The 14245-nt window shown below is 44.7% G+C and overlaps 1 long non-coding RNA gene across 1 annotated transcript; it reads right to left on the reverse strand.

Moving 5' to 3' along the window:
* Positions 1-5896: 5896 nt before the first annotated feature.
* Positions 5897-9436, reverse strand: LOC135285403 (uncharacterized). The gene is made up of 2 exons (XR_010350255.1): positions 9028-9436; positions 5897-7186 (listed from the first exon to the last, which is right to left on the reverse strand). It is a non-coding gene; the product is annotated as an uncharacterized LOC135285403 (long non-coding RNA).
* Between the last annotated feature and the right edge of the window lie 4809 nt (positions 9437-14245).

Raw genomic sequence — 14245 nt, forward strand, 5'->3', positions numbered from 1 at the left:
AGTCAGGGGAAGCTGTGGCATTCCGGGCTGGGGAGATGCCTGGGAGCGTTAAATGCCATTAGAGGAGTGATCAGGGGAGGGAAGAAAAACAGAGGCAGCTGAAATCTGGGCCATGTGTCTTTCAGGAGACAGAAGCTTCATTTCAAATGGGTGGCACGGCTTGAAGGGAAGTGCTGAGCACCTGGCAATGCTCCTGCGGGTGCTGCAGAGACTTGGTTAGAATTTAGCTGCGGGGATTTGGGCTTGGTTTGCCAAGTCCTGGCTTTGGGGTGTGACCAGGGGCAGGAGGAGAGGCTCCTGTGGGAGGGAACAGAGCCAGGGCAATGCAAAATAATCCCAGAATAAGTGCATTTTCCTCCTAAAAGATCTTAAATTACCCAGGTACCTTTTAGGAGCAATTTATGAGACTCAACCTGATGCTTTTGGGATGCTCTTGGAGAGGCTTACACAGCAAACCGGCAGCCCTAAAAGAAATCTCACTCTTGCATTTTGTATTTGATTTCTCCTCTCTGCTTCTTCTGTCCTGAGGTCAGGCTGACAACACCCAGGTGCTCCTGAAAGGGAAAAGCAGAGAAGGTTCTGGAGGGAACCCAGGGACATAAGAAACACCAAAAATTACATAAGAAAGAAAAATTTCCCATAGAGGCAAAGGGAATAAATTTGTGTTTTATTTCTCTTCTCTGCTTCTCCTGTCCTAAGGTCAGGCTGACAACACCCAGGTGCTCCTGAAGGGGAAAAGCAGAGAAGGTTCTGGAGAGACCTCAGGGACATCAGTGACTCCCAGAATTCCACAAGAAAGCAGAATTTCTCATTGAGGCAAGGGGAATAAATCAAAATATCTGTGTCAGGAGGCAGAGGGTGCTTATGCCAGGGCAGGGAGTTTTCCCCAGAGTTCCAGTTTCATTCTTACCTTATGAAAATCTCCCTGCCCTCTCCCAGCCTGTTAATAAAGCCTGGCTGGACCAGGACCTTGGACAGAGCCAGGAAAAGGCTCTGAGCAGGGAAGGCAGGTGAAAGAAATGGCATTTTGTGTTTCCCTGCAGTTTTTCTCCTTGCCAATTTGCAGCAGGTTCCTGCATGGAGCTGGCTGGGATAACCACGAAAATCTGCTGGAGAATGGGAGCATGTGTTGTGCTCAGTGCCTCAGAAACTCCACATCAGCTGTGCTCTGGGACAAGCTCCACTGCTTTTTTTGTGGGATAAAATCTCTCTTTTGCCTAGCAGTTGAATTTTAGGAGGCTTAATTATGAGAGTTTGCCCCGAAACTCTGGATTTGAGCAGCGTCCTGTGCCAGATCCCTCTGGCAGCTGCTGGCTGTGCTCAGGCAGAGCAGAATTTCCTCAGCTTTTCCCTCCTTGTCCTGTGGGAACCCAGGGCACAGGGAATATTTCTCTGTCTGCTCTGAGGGGTTCTGACCACCAGAGAAACACTGGCTTTAACCTTCACCCATAGAGAGGGCTCCCAAGACTTTGAGGTAGACTAGAATCTACCAAAGTGTGAAATAGAGAGTATTATAGGATGTCACTAGGCTGAGAAATTTAGGTTTTGGGATTTTGAGTGTGGTGTGGATAGGAGACAAGAATTTGGGTGTAGTCCCTGCCTTCTCCTTCATCACTCCATTTTCTGCAGTGTTGGTGGCACAGGGTGATTGGACAAGGACAACAGTGCAGAGATTTTGTGGACAGTCAAGGGATGATTTATTGGTAGATAAGTGGAAATAATGTGCATTTTAAGAGTTAATTGGATAAAATAACTTTAAAAGACCTTGGAACTCTTCATTTTGGGGCCATTCATGCTCCTTCTTCCTTCTTCAGGGATTTGGGTGGCATTTTGTAATTGGGCAGAAAAGTCTGCATTGCAGCACTTTGGGATCTGTTATTGGTTTTAAAGGGAAAATAATCTAGGTGTCAGCTCTTAATTGGGTAGTTTAGTCTTAAAACACCTTGGAACAAGAGATTGTTGGTTATTTTTGTGGTGCTTTTCCAGCATGCTGAGGCTGGTGTGGAAAGTGTGCAAAACATTAGATAACAATAAACAAGAAGTTGAAGACTGAAAAAGTCCTGTGTGTATCCTTTTCCTGGCACAGCACTGCTACAGGAGGGTTCCCCCATTTGGGGAGCCCCCAGAAGGACCCAACATAAAACAAACACCCATAACTGGGGCCCCAATATTGTCCCATCACTCCTCACATTCCTGCTCCTGTTTTACCCAGCACAGTCCCCGTGCTGGCTGGGAGCTGTTTCAGCATTAGTTCCTCTCACCTTGGTAATATTTCCTCCCATTCCGTGGCTCTCTGGAAAAATCTCTTCACCCAAGATTTTTCTGCTGGGAAGCTGAGAAGCCTCAGAGAAAAGGAAAACAATATTATCTCATTTGCTTCTCCTGTGTTTTGCTCATGTGGAATGTGGTTGGAGATTGTTTCATTGGTTTCTGGCGTTTGTTGTTTTTATTCTTTGGCCAATCAGTGCCAAGCTGTGTCAGGGCTCTGGAAAGAGTCAGGAGTTTTCATTATTACCTTTTTATCCTTCTGTAAGTATCCTTTCTGTATTCTTTAGTGTAGTATAGTTTAGTATTCTTTAAAATGATATAATATCTTAAAATAATAAATTATCCTTCTGAGAACATGGAGTCAGATCCATCATTCCTTCCTTCATCAGAGCACCCTGCAAATACAATAGCTCTCTCTAAAGGTGATGCAAGAAATCCAGGAAAAGCCCAGAGCTTATTCCTTGAAGAGTTCCCATGTGCTGGCTAATTGAAAGGGGAGATAAAAATCACCCAAAGCTTTGCAGCTGCACAGCAGAACTCTGTTAAAGAGGTGTAAGATGTTCAAAACTATTGGCTCCTCACAGCCACCACCACGCTGAGTTTCTGCATTTCTAAATCAGTCCTGGGTTAAGCAGGAAGCATCAATAATTGGGGTTTTTTTATTTTTCCAGAAGTTTTTTTTTTCCCCTCAGGGATTGTATTCACAAAGCTACAAGATGAGGATCTGGGGCTAGAAGATCTCATAGAAGAAAGGCACCGTGCTGGGTTTTTCCTCTGTTGGAATATTTTCACGCAGTTAGGTAAAAGAATTTGATAAAAAAGTTTAAAATCTTGCTTCAGCAGTTAGGCAGGACAAAAGAGCACCAGCTCCTGAGATTGATGGAAATCTATTATTTATTTATTAATGAAAGTGTGAGGGGTGGTGCCTGTTCACAGGAATGAGTCCTCCTAGGAACAGCTCCTCAATTTCCAACAATTTGGAATTATTGTGCCACAAATTTTCTGTGTCTGCTGTTCTTTTGTTTGCAAACATTGAAAATAAAATAAACACTGATTTAAAATATCAGGTAATTTTGGGTGTATATTAATGTGAATTGTAGCTAAGAGTGTTAAATGGATTTTTTTGGTTGTTGCCCACATGAAGACGGGGTGAATGCAAGCGGTTCAAATCCAAGAATATTCTAATTATTAACTTCAGGTCACTGGAGGGGTCAAACCACACAGAACAAATCTGTGTTAGATTATTTTCCCTGCAGTAAGAGGCTGAAACATCTACCTCAGACCTGCATTTGACCCAGGTTAGCCCTTAGTTAATTGATCAGAGCTGATTTGCTGGGATTTTCCCAGGAAAAAAGCAATAAAACTGATTTCCCATCACCTGAAACAGATACCAGATAAGGGATTTTAAACCAGGTCACCAAACCTCAAATTTTAGATCCCTGATGTTCTGAATTCAAAGTTTTTTCCCCCTGCAGTGGAGCTCTGGCTGTGCTATTCCATCTCCAGTGCTGCTCTTTTTGCATTGTCAAAAATGACTTCCAACCTCTATAAACCAGAATGCCCCATTTATAAACCCCTGCTCCAAATGGATCCCTGCAGGAAGCACTGCAGCAAATACCTGTGTTCACTTAAAACCAAAAATATCAACCTCTATCTGAGGAATTAACAAAGAAACAAGTAACTAAAGGAAATTCCCCTTTCAACAGAGGATGAAAAGGAAATAAACCACATTTTCCAGCAGCAAACAGGGAAAGATGACCAAGACTCCTAAATTCTGTGTAAAAACCTTTCTAACTTCAAGCTCCTCTAGGGAAAAAAAACCTTGTGACCACCTTGAGGATAATTAATTAATTGATTAATCACCCCATAGAACATCTCTACCTCAAAAAAAACCCAAACCCGAAAATCCAAAACCAAACAAACACAAAACCTAAACAAATAAATTCAAATAATATTTGAAACAAACAAACAAAGATCTTCCTGCCTTAAAAAAAACAGACCGATTCAATAAAGGGTGATGACTTTAGGAACTTCCTCACTGACTTTAGGAACTACAAAAATAAGCTTTGCTGCCTGTAAAAGTGAACATTTCAGTGCTTTAGGGGTGCATCTCTGCTTTTAAAAATTTTTTATTTGAGGAACCTGGGGATGACATGAGGCGAATATTATCCTCAGAGGTCATTAGCAGCCAAGGAATTCTTCTTTGCACGGGAAGAGGCAGCGCAGCAGATGGTGCCTCTGAGCACAAGGTGGAAAGCAGCTGCTTCCCTGCTTATTTATTTCTTGGCTGGCACATCCAACAACTTTGGATTGAGGGAGAGGTGTAGAAGGGGATGTGCTGAAGTGATATTTTTGTCCTAATTCCATTCAAAAGAGCTCCAAGGTGTGCTCTAAACTTGTTAAGGGGATTTTAGCAGGAACACTGATGCAGTGAGCAATGACATAAAGGCACTTGGCTGTCCCTGGTCACCTCAGGAGAGCTGGGATGCACCCACTGTTCCTTTTGGGGCTACCTAAAAACAAAGGACACACAAAATTAAGGGAATAAAAAGCAGTTCTATTTATTGAAGGGCCTTCAGGTACATTTAGGGCAGACAAAACCCACCCAAAAATGGACAATGGGTCACAGGTTTCACACTTTTATAAGTTTGGTCCATTTGCATTTTGGGGGTCAATCTGCCAATTCCAGCTTCAGCCAATGAAGTCATTGACCCCAGGTTTGCTCCCCCAACTCCCTTTTGTTTCCATCTCTCAGCCTGAGGCAGTGAGGTGTCCTTGATTGCCAGGCCTGGAGAGGAATTGTTGTGTCTGCCCCAAATGGGGAAGCAGCAGCTCCCACTGTGTGTGGAGTTTGGAGTTCTGCACTAAAGAACTGCAGGGTTACAAATAGATGGAAAATAGAAAAGCTGAAATCCTAAGGCATCACTTCAAAGGCAACATCAAGGGAGGAAATGAAACGGGAGCTTCTGAGAAGGAAAGAGCTGAAGGAGAAGAATGAGGAGTTTCCTTCCTGTGGTCCAGCCAGGAATGGGATCAAAGTTGCCATCAGTGCCCCAGGGCAGTAACTGAGCAGCAGCCAGGCCAGGAACTGCTCAGATACCTCAGGAAGGTGCAGGAGCTGCTCAGGTACATCAGGAAGGTGCAGGAGCTCAAGCTGCTGTTCATGATCTTCCCTTGGCATTTCCCCCCCCTCCCTGCTGCTCCAGGCCAGTCTGGCATGCCCAATGAGCTGGGCAGCCCCAGCACAGCCCTGCAGCCCCTCTGTGGCTCTGCCAGCTCCTCTTTTTGCCTCTCCCCTCTCCCAGAAGGGATTTTCTGGAGAAAAATCTCAGAAGGGTTTTTGCCCCCAACTAGAATCTTTAGCAGAACAAGGCTCAGCATTCTTAGGCCAGCTCTGAGACACCTGGAGGAGCCACATGGATTGCACAGAGCTGCAGCAACCAATTTAAAGACTTTCACTGAGCCAGACCTCCCAGTCTGTTGAGAGCAGCCCCAGCACAGCCAGACCAGCACTGCTGGCTCCTTGGCAGCACAGGGAGCCCCTCCCAGTGCCCACTCCCCACATCTGTGGGCAGACAGTGCCAGCCCATCCCCTCCTTCCCTCACTTCAGCTGCAGCCAAGGCTTCATTGGAGGCAGTGAAAGTGGCTTTTATTGATTTCCAGATCCAAAAGTACAAAAAGCAAACACTTCCAGCAGCAAAACTGGAGCCCCTGGTTCACGAAGCCTCCCCCACAGCACCCACCACCACCATTGTGCATTTGTAAGCAGCTACATTTTATAATCAATTAATTTAGGTGATAACACTGATGCAACTCATCCTTCTCTTGGGCCATTAAGCAGAACAAGTTATTACCAACAGGGAAAGAAAATCAAATAATGACAGAAGCACCAGGAAGATCCAAAGCTGCACCTTTCAGGGTTTCAAAAAGGAGCTTTCAGACCAGTCCCCAGTGAGAGCAGAGCCAGACAATCCTCACAAGCTGCTGGCTGAGGGAACAGAGCCACTTCATTTCCCTGCTCCACCCTTCCAGAGGGAATGTTTCTGTGCTCCAGGACAGCCAGGAGTATCCAGCAGACAAGCAGTTTCAAGATGACAAAAATAACTTCCTCTTATTGTATATGTGTATATTTACCAGTCTTTTTTCTTTTCTGCAGGTATCACATTGGGCACTTGATCCTTTTCCAGCCCACAGGAGCCTCACTCTTGGCTGCTGGCTGCTCCAGGCTTGGCTTTAGGTTTTTCTGCTGGGCTCCTGAGGTTCTTCAGCCACCTGCAGAGAGGGCTGGCCCTGCACTGCCTGGTGCTGGGTCTCTTGTGCGACCCTGAGCTGCTTTTCACTGTGCCCTGCTTGCTCTCCTCCTCTCCCACCTCCACTGCAGGCTGCAGAGGGAAGTCCCCTGTTGTCACCTCTGTGTGCCCTCCAGCTGGCTCAGCTCTTCCCGGACTTGGAGCAGGAGTTTTTCCACCTGCATTTATAGCAGGGGGATTGTCCCCAGCCTCCTGCAGCTCTGAGCTGCTCAGCATTCCCTGGGCATTCACAGGTGGAGAACACGAGGCCGTTTCCCTTTTCCTTCCTTGCTCTGTGCCCTGCAGTCCTGCAGCAGCTCCCTGGGGCTCCTCCTTCTCAGGGTGGCTCACAAACCCTTCACCCGGGGCTGGCTGGGTCCTGGGGTCATCGGGGACATCAGGGACAGCTGTTCCCTCCTCAGCTGGCAGCCTTTCAAACCTCCTGAACCTCCTGCAGTACCTCCTGTGACTAAGCTCATTCCCCATGGCCGAGGTGTGCAGAGCAAATCCTGCTCACAAAAACCCTGCTCACAGCCTTCTCCTGGGAGTCCAAGGGGTTTGGGCACCAACAGAGCCTTCAGGAGCAGACACAGATCCTCATTCCAGGCTCACACCACTCCTAGGCCACCTGCAAGGGGAAAAATCCAACAGAACCCACTCCTCAGCCCTGTGCCAGAGCAGAAAATGCCCCTTGAAGATGAAGAGCAGAAAGTGCCCCTCTAAAATCAAAACCACATTCCCATTTCATTTCAGAGCTGCAGGTTTTATTGTTCTTTAGTCAGTCCTAGCCTTTGGATGTCACTGAAAGCATTGAGGAAGTCACTTCCTCCCCAGGACTCTCAGCCCACACTAAACTTCACAGTTATTAGTTTATATTCCCAAAGTAAACACTATTTTGGGCTCCTCTTGTTTCCTAAATCATTTATTAATCCTACAAAGGAGTTCACATTTATCCAGGGAAGCCATTCATAAGCCTGGTAAGATATGGAAGGGAGCAGAAAGGAAAGGAAAATAAAATATCTCCTTATTGAGAGGAGAGAAATACGAGGATTTCAGGCCCTTGGGTCATTATTTTACCAGTCATTAATTCACTTTTTAGAAACCACAGCAATGCCACTGCTTCAAACTCAAACATTAAAAAGGAGCAGCACACTCTGAATGCAGAGAAACATTTCCCTCAGGTTGTGTTTGTAAAGGACCCTTTTACAACTGCAGCACTGCCAGGAAACAGATCAGCACTTTGCAGGGAAGGAGCAGGAGGAAGTTGGGTGGGAAAAGGACAGAGGGACTGCACACAGCCCCAGTAATTCCCTTTGCATCTGCCATTGCTGGAAAGAGGCAGACACAAGCTAAAAACTCATCATTCAGCAGGAAAAAAGCACCCTGTTTCTGGCAGGGAAACCACAAAGCAAACTCGACTTAAACCATGGATTTGCAGCACCTTTAGTCCTGGCCCAGGGTGATAAAGTTCTGCTCTTAAGCAGGGCAGCAGCTGTAGCCCATTTGCCCAGCAGCCCCCCAGCCCGTTCCACTCCAAATCCTGGGCCACTTTTTATCCCTAAATATTTAAAGCGGGACAGAAGTGGCACACAACATGATCTGATTACAGCGGGTGCCGCAGAGAGCTCAGCCAGCACAGCGCCGGAGGAACGGCAGAGAAGCAGATCTATAATTTAGGAATTACAGTTTTTAAAGTGGAGCTAATGGATCCCGAGCAGTTTTGCTGCACTGTTTGAGCTGCTTTTATGGGCAGAATCTGTAAAAATGTGTGATTCCATGGTGGTTAGGCACTCACTTATAAGACTACATGAACTTAATCACTTAAAACTACAGAGTTGCAAAAAAGGAAAAGCAAGAAAAATGAACCCATTCACTTCTACTGGGGGAGGAAAACCAAAATAAAATAAGAGAGAAATGCTCTTTGATATCAAAACTGCAAAGAGGACAGGTAACAAATAAATGAACGTTTTGTAAGCAATTGCTGCATCAGCAGGAAGGATTTTGTGTAAATAGCCAGGAAATGTTCCATGGCATTTTGGTAGGGCAGTAAAATGCTAGGAGAGGAAAGGGAAATAATAACTTATTTTCTGTTACACTTCTATTTATTTGTCATCACTTCAAAAGTAGCTCAAAATGGGACAAAAGACAGATTCTACTGCTGCTGTCTCCAAAGAGGGTTTGTTTATAAAGGTACAGCTATTTATTACCTGAAGATACCAGTTCATTTTTACATGTAGGAAAATTATTTCCCCTTCCTCATTTGACCATTTCATGCTGTGAATGTTTCATTTTTAGTCCCACCAGCAGAATTTAGTTCAAAGCCAAAGATACAAGGCAGCATAATTACAGTTTTGCTGCAACCCTAAAGGCAGAGCTCTCCCTCACTAGAGAAGCCAAACAAAACCCTCAAAACTAAAGTCCCTCCTTCCCAAAAACCCCAAATTTGTGTCATGCAGTGCCCACACTCACTTGCAAAGGAAATTTCTCCAAGAAGTTCCCAGCAGAGCTTGGGAAGGAGCACCTGGGCTTAAATAGGGCAGGGCAGCAGCACTGAATTGCTTTCACCCAAACTTAATGATTTAATTAATTACTGATCCCTTCCACCTGCCTGAAAGACTGGGAACTGTCTTGCTCTGTGTTTATAGAACTTCATATGAAGTTTCACACCAGAGGGTTCTGTGTTTTTAGATATTTTTTTGCTTTTTGTCCCTGAAGTATTTACAGAGAGCTGAAGGGAAATGTTGTAGGGTCTCTTTAGGTATTTACCCAGAGCTAGAGGGAAATGTTGTGGGATCTGTTTAGGTATTTACACAAAACTGAAGGGAAATGTTCTGGGGTCTCTCTTTAGGTGTTTACACAGAGCTGAAGAGAAATATTCTGGGGTCTCTGAGTATTTACACAAAATTGAAGGGAAATGTTGTGGGAAATGTCTGTCTCTGCACAGAGCTGCAGGGAAATGTTGTGGGGTCTCTTTGGGTATTTACCCAAAATTGAAGGGAAATGTAGGGTCTCTCTTTAGATGTTTACACAGATCTGAAGGGAAATGTTGTGGGGTCTCTCTTTGGGTATTTACCTAAAACTGAAGGGAAATGTTGTGGGGTCTCTCTTCAGGTATTTACCCAAAATTGAAGGGAAATGTAGGGTCACTCTTTAGGTGTTTACACAGAGCTGAAGGGAAATGTTCTGGGGTCTCTCTTTAGGTATTTACACAGAGCTGAAGGGAAATGTTGTGAGGTCTCTCTTTGGGTGTTTACACAAAATTGAAGGGAAATGTTGTGGGAAATGTCTCTTTCTGCACAGTGAGAGCTTGGAGAGCCTTCTGACAGGAAGGGGACAAGGGGAAATGGCTCCAGACTGACAGAGAACAGTTTAGAGGGGGGATTTAGGAAGAAATCCTTCCCTGTGAAGATGGTGAGGCCCTGGCATAGAGAAGCTGTGGCTGCCCTTGGATCCCTGGAAGTGCCCAAGACCAGGCTGGACAGGGCTTGGAGCACCCTGGGATAGTGACGAGATGATTTTTAGGGTCCTTTTTAACCCAAACCACCCTGGGATGCTGTGGCTGCGGAGCAGCAGCTGCAGGGTAGAATTGAGGAAATTCCCCTTGCACTGAGGTGCTGCAGGCACAGAACATCCTCCCTGTCCTCAGGAACAGCTCTGGGTGCTTTTCATCTCCTGGGAGGTGCTGCAGGCACTTGGCAGCAAAGGAGGCAGAGCTGGGGGAGGTTTGTGATCATGTTTTATCTCTCTCTCTGGAGGGATGTTTTGAGTGGCTTTTGTTTCAGAACGTTTTTAGCTCTCACATCGTGATTGGGTCTGGTTGTCAGATCACTGCAGATTTTGGGATTTTTCATCTGGGCTCCTTGGATGTTGTGGAGAGAGGAGAGTGTGAGGAAGGAAAGAAATTCTTGTGCTCCTGAAAGCCAGGCAGGGATCCAGCAACCAAAGCAACACAAAATTGTTTTGTATTGAACAAGAATATTGACCTCTGCATAAAGGAAGTGTTTGGTTTTTGACCAGCTTGTTTCAAAACTTTTAATTTAATTGTGTAAGAGTTCAGATCTGTAGAAACAGATTTACTGTGATGAAGAGGGTGACTATTTATAAAGGTGCTTCAAAAGGAAGAGAAACACTGGAGTTCCTAACAGCTCCAGCAGCTCCTAAACGCCCCTGAGGTTTTACTTTCTCAAGTGTAACCAATTCTTTTTTTTAAGGTTTCCTACTGAATGACAGGAAGTTTAATTATAAAAGTTCAAAGCAAGGATTCTTAGCAACAGGAGCTAAGATTTCCCAAAAGCTAAAAAATTAGATTGCACTCCAAGGCAGTTGTGTGACTGGGTAATGCTGCTTTAGCCCCATTTGCGGTGATTCATGGTGGATTTTAGCAGGGAATTTGCTGCTTATCATCTTAAGAGGGCAGCCTGGAGCCTGGGAACAGTGCTGGGTTAGAGCCACACCACCGCCTGGTTCAGAAATCCTCCCATGAGGACTCCAAAAGGACAGAGCAGCCAAAGGTGGAATTTGCCTTCACTCATCAGTGACAGTTTGGAGCAGTCAGGAATGTGCCCTGCTGGATGGTGCAGTATTGGTTTCTGGGTCTCCTGGGAGTTCCCCTGTTGGAGGAAACCCTCCTGGAGCGGTTCTGTGTCAGGAAAAGGAGGCACACGGGACTTTTGGGTCTTCAGCTTCTTGTTCATTGTTATCTTATCTAAAGTTTTGCACACTGTCCACACCAGGCTCAGCATGCTGGAAAAGCATCACAAAAATGGCTAAAAATCTCTTGTTCCAAGGTCTTTTAAGACTAAACTATCCAATTAAGAACTGACACCTGGATTATGTTCACTTTTAACCCAATAACTGATCCCACAGAGCCCCAATGCAGACTTTTCTGCCCAATTACAAAATGCCACCCAAACCCATGGAGAAGAAGGAAGAAAAAGCAAGAAGAGGGAATTTGGGACAACACCCTGTGCCCTCCATCTTGTTCCCATCTACAACATACTAAAAATCCCAAAACCTAAATTTCTCACCAAGTGACACACTGTTCTCTATAATCTATTGCACACTTTTGTGGACTATAGTCTGTCTTGAAGTTTTAGAAATTTTCTCCAAGAATGAGGGTCAGAGTCAGTGCTGCCCTGGGGGTCAGGGCACCCCAGAGCAGACAGAGAAATATCCCCGGTGCTCTGGATTTCCACAGTATTGCATTTGTGGGGTGCCCCAATGAAGGAAGGAATGATGAATCTGACTCCATGTTCTCAGAAGGCTAATTTATTATTTTATGATACTATATTATATTAAAGAATACTATACTAAACTATAATAAAGAATATAGAAAGGGCACAGACAGAAGGCTAAAAAGATAATAATGAAACTCATGACTGTTTCCAGAGTCCGACAGAGCTTGGCGCAGATTGGCTAAAGAGTGAAAACAACTCACACCAGAATGCAATGAAACAATCACCTGTGGGTAAACAATCTCCAACCACATTCCACATGAGCAAAACACAGGAGAAGCAATGAGATAAGAATTGTTTTCCTTCTTGCCTGAAGCTTCTCAGCTTCCCAGGAGAAAAATCCTGGGCGAAGGGATTTTTCAGAAAATAACACTGCCACACCACAGTGCAGGAGTTCTGCTGCTGCAGGATGGGCTTTCCCTGCTCTCAGGGCAGGAATAGGAGTTTCAAAGCATTAAGGTGCTTCCAGACCTAAGCCTTGCTATAAATGAGTCACATTTGGAACTTTAGCATTTCATCTTTAGTTTTATCATGTCTAAGCACAGCAAGCCCAGTTGGTGTTCCAAGATCTGCAAGGAAATCACATGGGGAGGAGCAGCTTTCATTCTGAGGCCACTGGTATCAATATTCAGCATTTTACCAAACACTTTACCAGCTGAAAAGGGTAAAACCATAAATTCTAGCATTGGCGTCAATGCAAATATCAGAAATGAGGCAGAGGCTCCTCTGACAAAAGCTTTTAAAGCCATTAAATTTGCCAAAGCCAAATCTCCCCCTTGTGTAATTTTGGGTAGGTCAGACAAGGTCAGTGAAAACCAGGGGAAACTGAGGGTAGAGCTTAGCTTTGCAGAACCTGGGCTTTACAGAATTTGGGGCACATCTGAAAACCCCAGATGAACGTGATGACAAAAAAGCAGCAGAACTGGAATATTGTATGAGGAATTTTAGCTGATTCTTTCCTCCTTTGCCAAAGAACTTTTTACGTTGCAAACACTCAGATTGGTGTAATTGAAGTCAGGACACTGGAAAAACTTCTTCCCCAAAATTCTGGCAGCAGTGCATGTGGAAGATTATTCCATGATTTTTCTGAGAAAGGAATACAAAGAATCACTAATCTTCCAGAGCATGAGAGAATGTCCCTGATTCAGACTGCAGCTTTGTTAACTAGATGTAAACACCAAAATTCCAGCAGAATTGAAGAGCTACACAGTGCCACTTTTATTCCTGTAATTTGGTGGTCACCTGGCAGGTTTTGAGATGATATCTGTGAGATTCCAGCCTGCAGAATTATTCTGCATTACTCATCTTGGTGTGGAAATTGATCCCTGTCACCCCTTTCAGTGTGGCACCAACAGTGTCATGTAATTATGTATTTATTGTCACTCTTGATTAGCCCCACACCTTCAGTCACAGGGGGAAGGAGCTGCTGTGTAATTTTAACAGGATTCCACGAACTCTGAGACGCTTTTACTAAATCACAAGCACAAAACACAGTGACAGTGGTTGGTCTGAACTTCTGAGGGAGGCAAGCAATGCAGAGAGGTTTTTGTTGCTCTCTGCATCTTTCCCCATGATTTCCTCAGGCCTCTGTGCTCTCCTGGCAAGGAGGAGCTGCCAACTCACTGATTTGTAAATCTAAATTCTATGACAAGAGAACATAATCTCCAGCCTAACAGCAGAGCTTTGCCAGAAGCAGCCAAACCAAGAACCTTTGGGATCATGAGGAGCAACCTCCAAGTTATTTAAGGGCAGATGAGACATTTCCATGGGAAGGGTCTCAATCAGATTGGGTCATAAAGAAAAAAAAATAAAAATTGAGCAAGTCTGGTTTAAGTGGAGAGGTTTGGCAGCCTGATCCTTGGAGCCACAGGAAATCTTTTTAAGGGTACACCAAACTCCTGATGTGATTAAGCATTTAAGGACAGTAAAACCAATCATGCCTTAAATAGAAGGGTTGCTCTCAACATCCCCAGCTCCTGGTTTGCCTTTAACTCAACATCCTCATCTCCCGGTTTCCTTTAACCATAATTTCTTGCCTCCTGTGAGTGCTCCCAGTGAAGGTGCACACAGAACACCAGAGCTGGAAATGCTTTCCTGAGGGAGGATCTTGCTCTCCTTCACATTGGAGTTTTCCAGCTAATACAAATAATTATTTCCCTTTTTATTTTTTTTTTAAATCCCCATGAGTTCTAGCAGAATAATGTGGTGTAAAAACCTTTTGCCTGAAAGAAATGAGGCTGTATTGTTTTCCTGATTCCCTGCAGCACCACATAATTCCTAACTTCAGTGAGAGCTGTGCCACCAGTCAGGTTTGATGGGAAAACTCCCTTCTATTTAGCACTGTGTAATTAGAGATTAGCATGGGATATGCAGGTGCCAGAAATTTATTGATTATTTGCAGCAAAATGACCACAAGCAGCTTTTTTTGTTGTTTACATTTCCTTCCACAGGCA

Source organism: Passer domesticus, chromosome 23 (genome assembly GCF_036417665.1).
Source record: "Passer domesticus isolate bPasDom1 chromosome 23, bPasDom1.hap1, whole genome shotgun sequence".
Taxonomy (NCBI): domain Eukaryota; kingdom Metazoa; phylum Chordata; class Aves; order Passeriformes; family Passeridae; genus Passer; species Passer domesticus.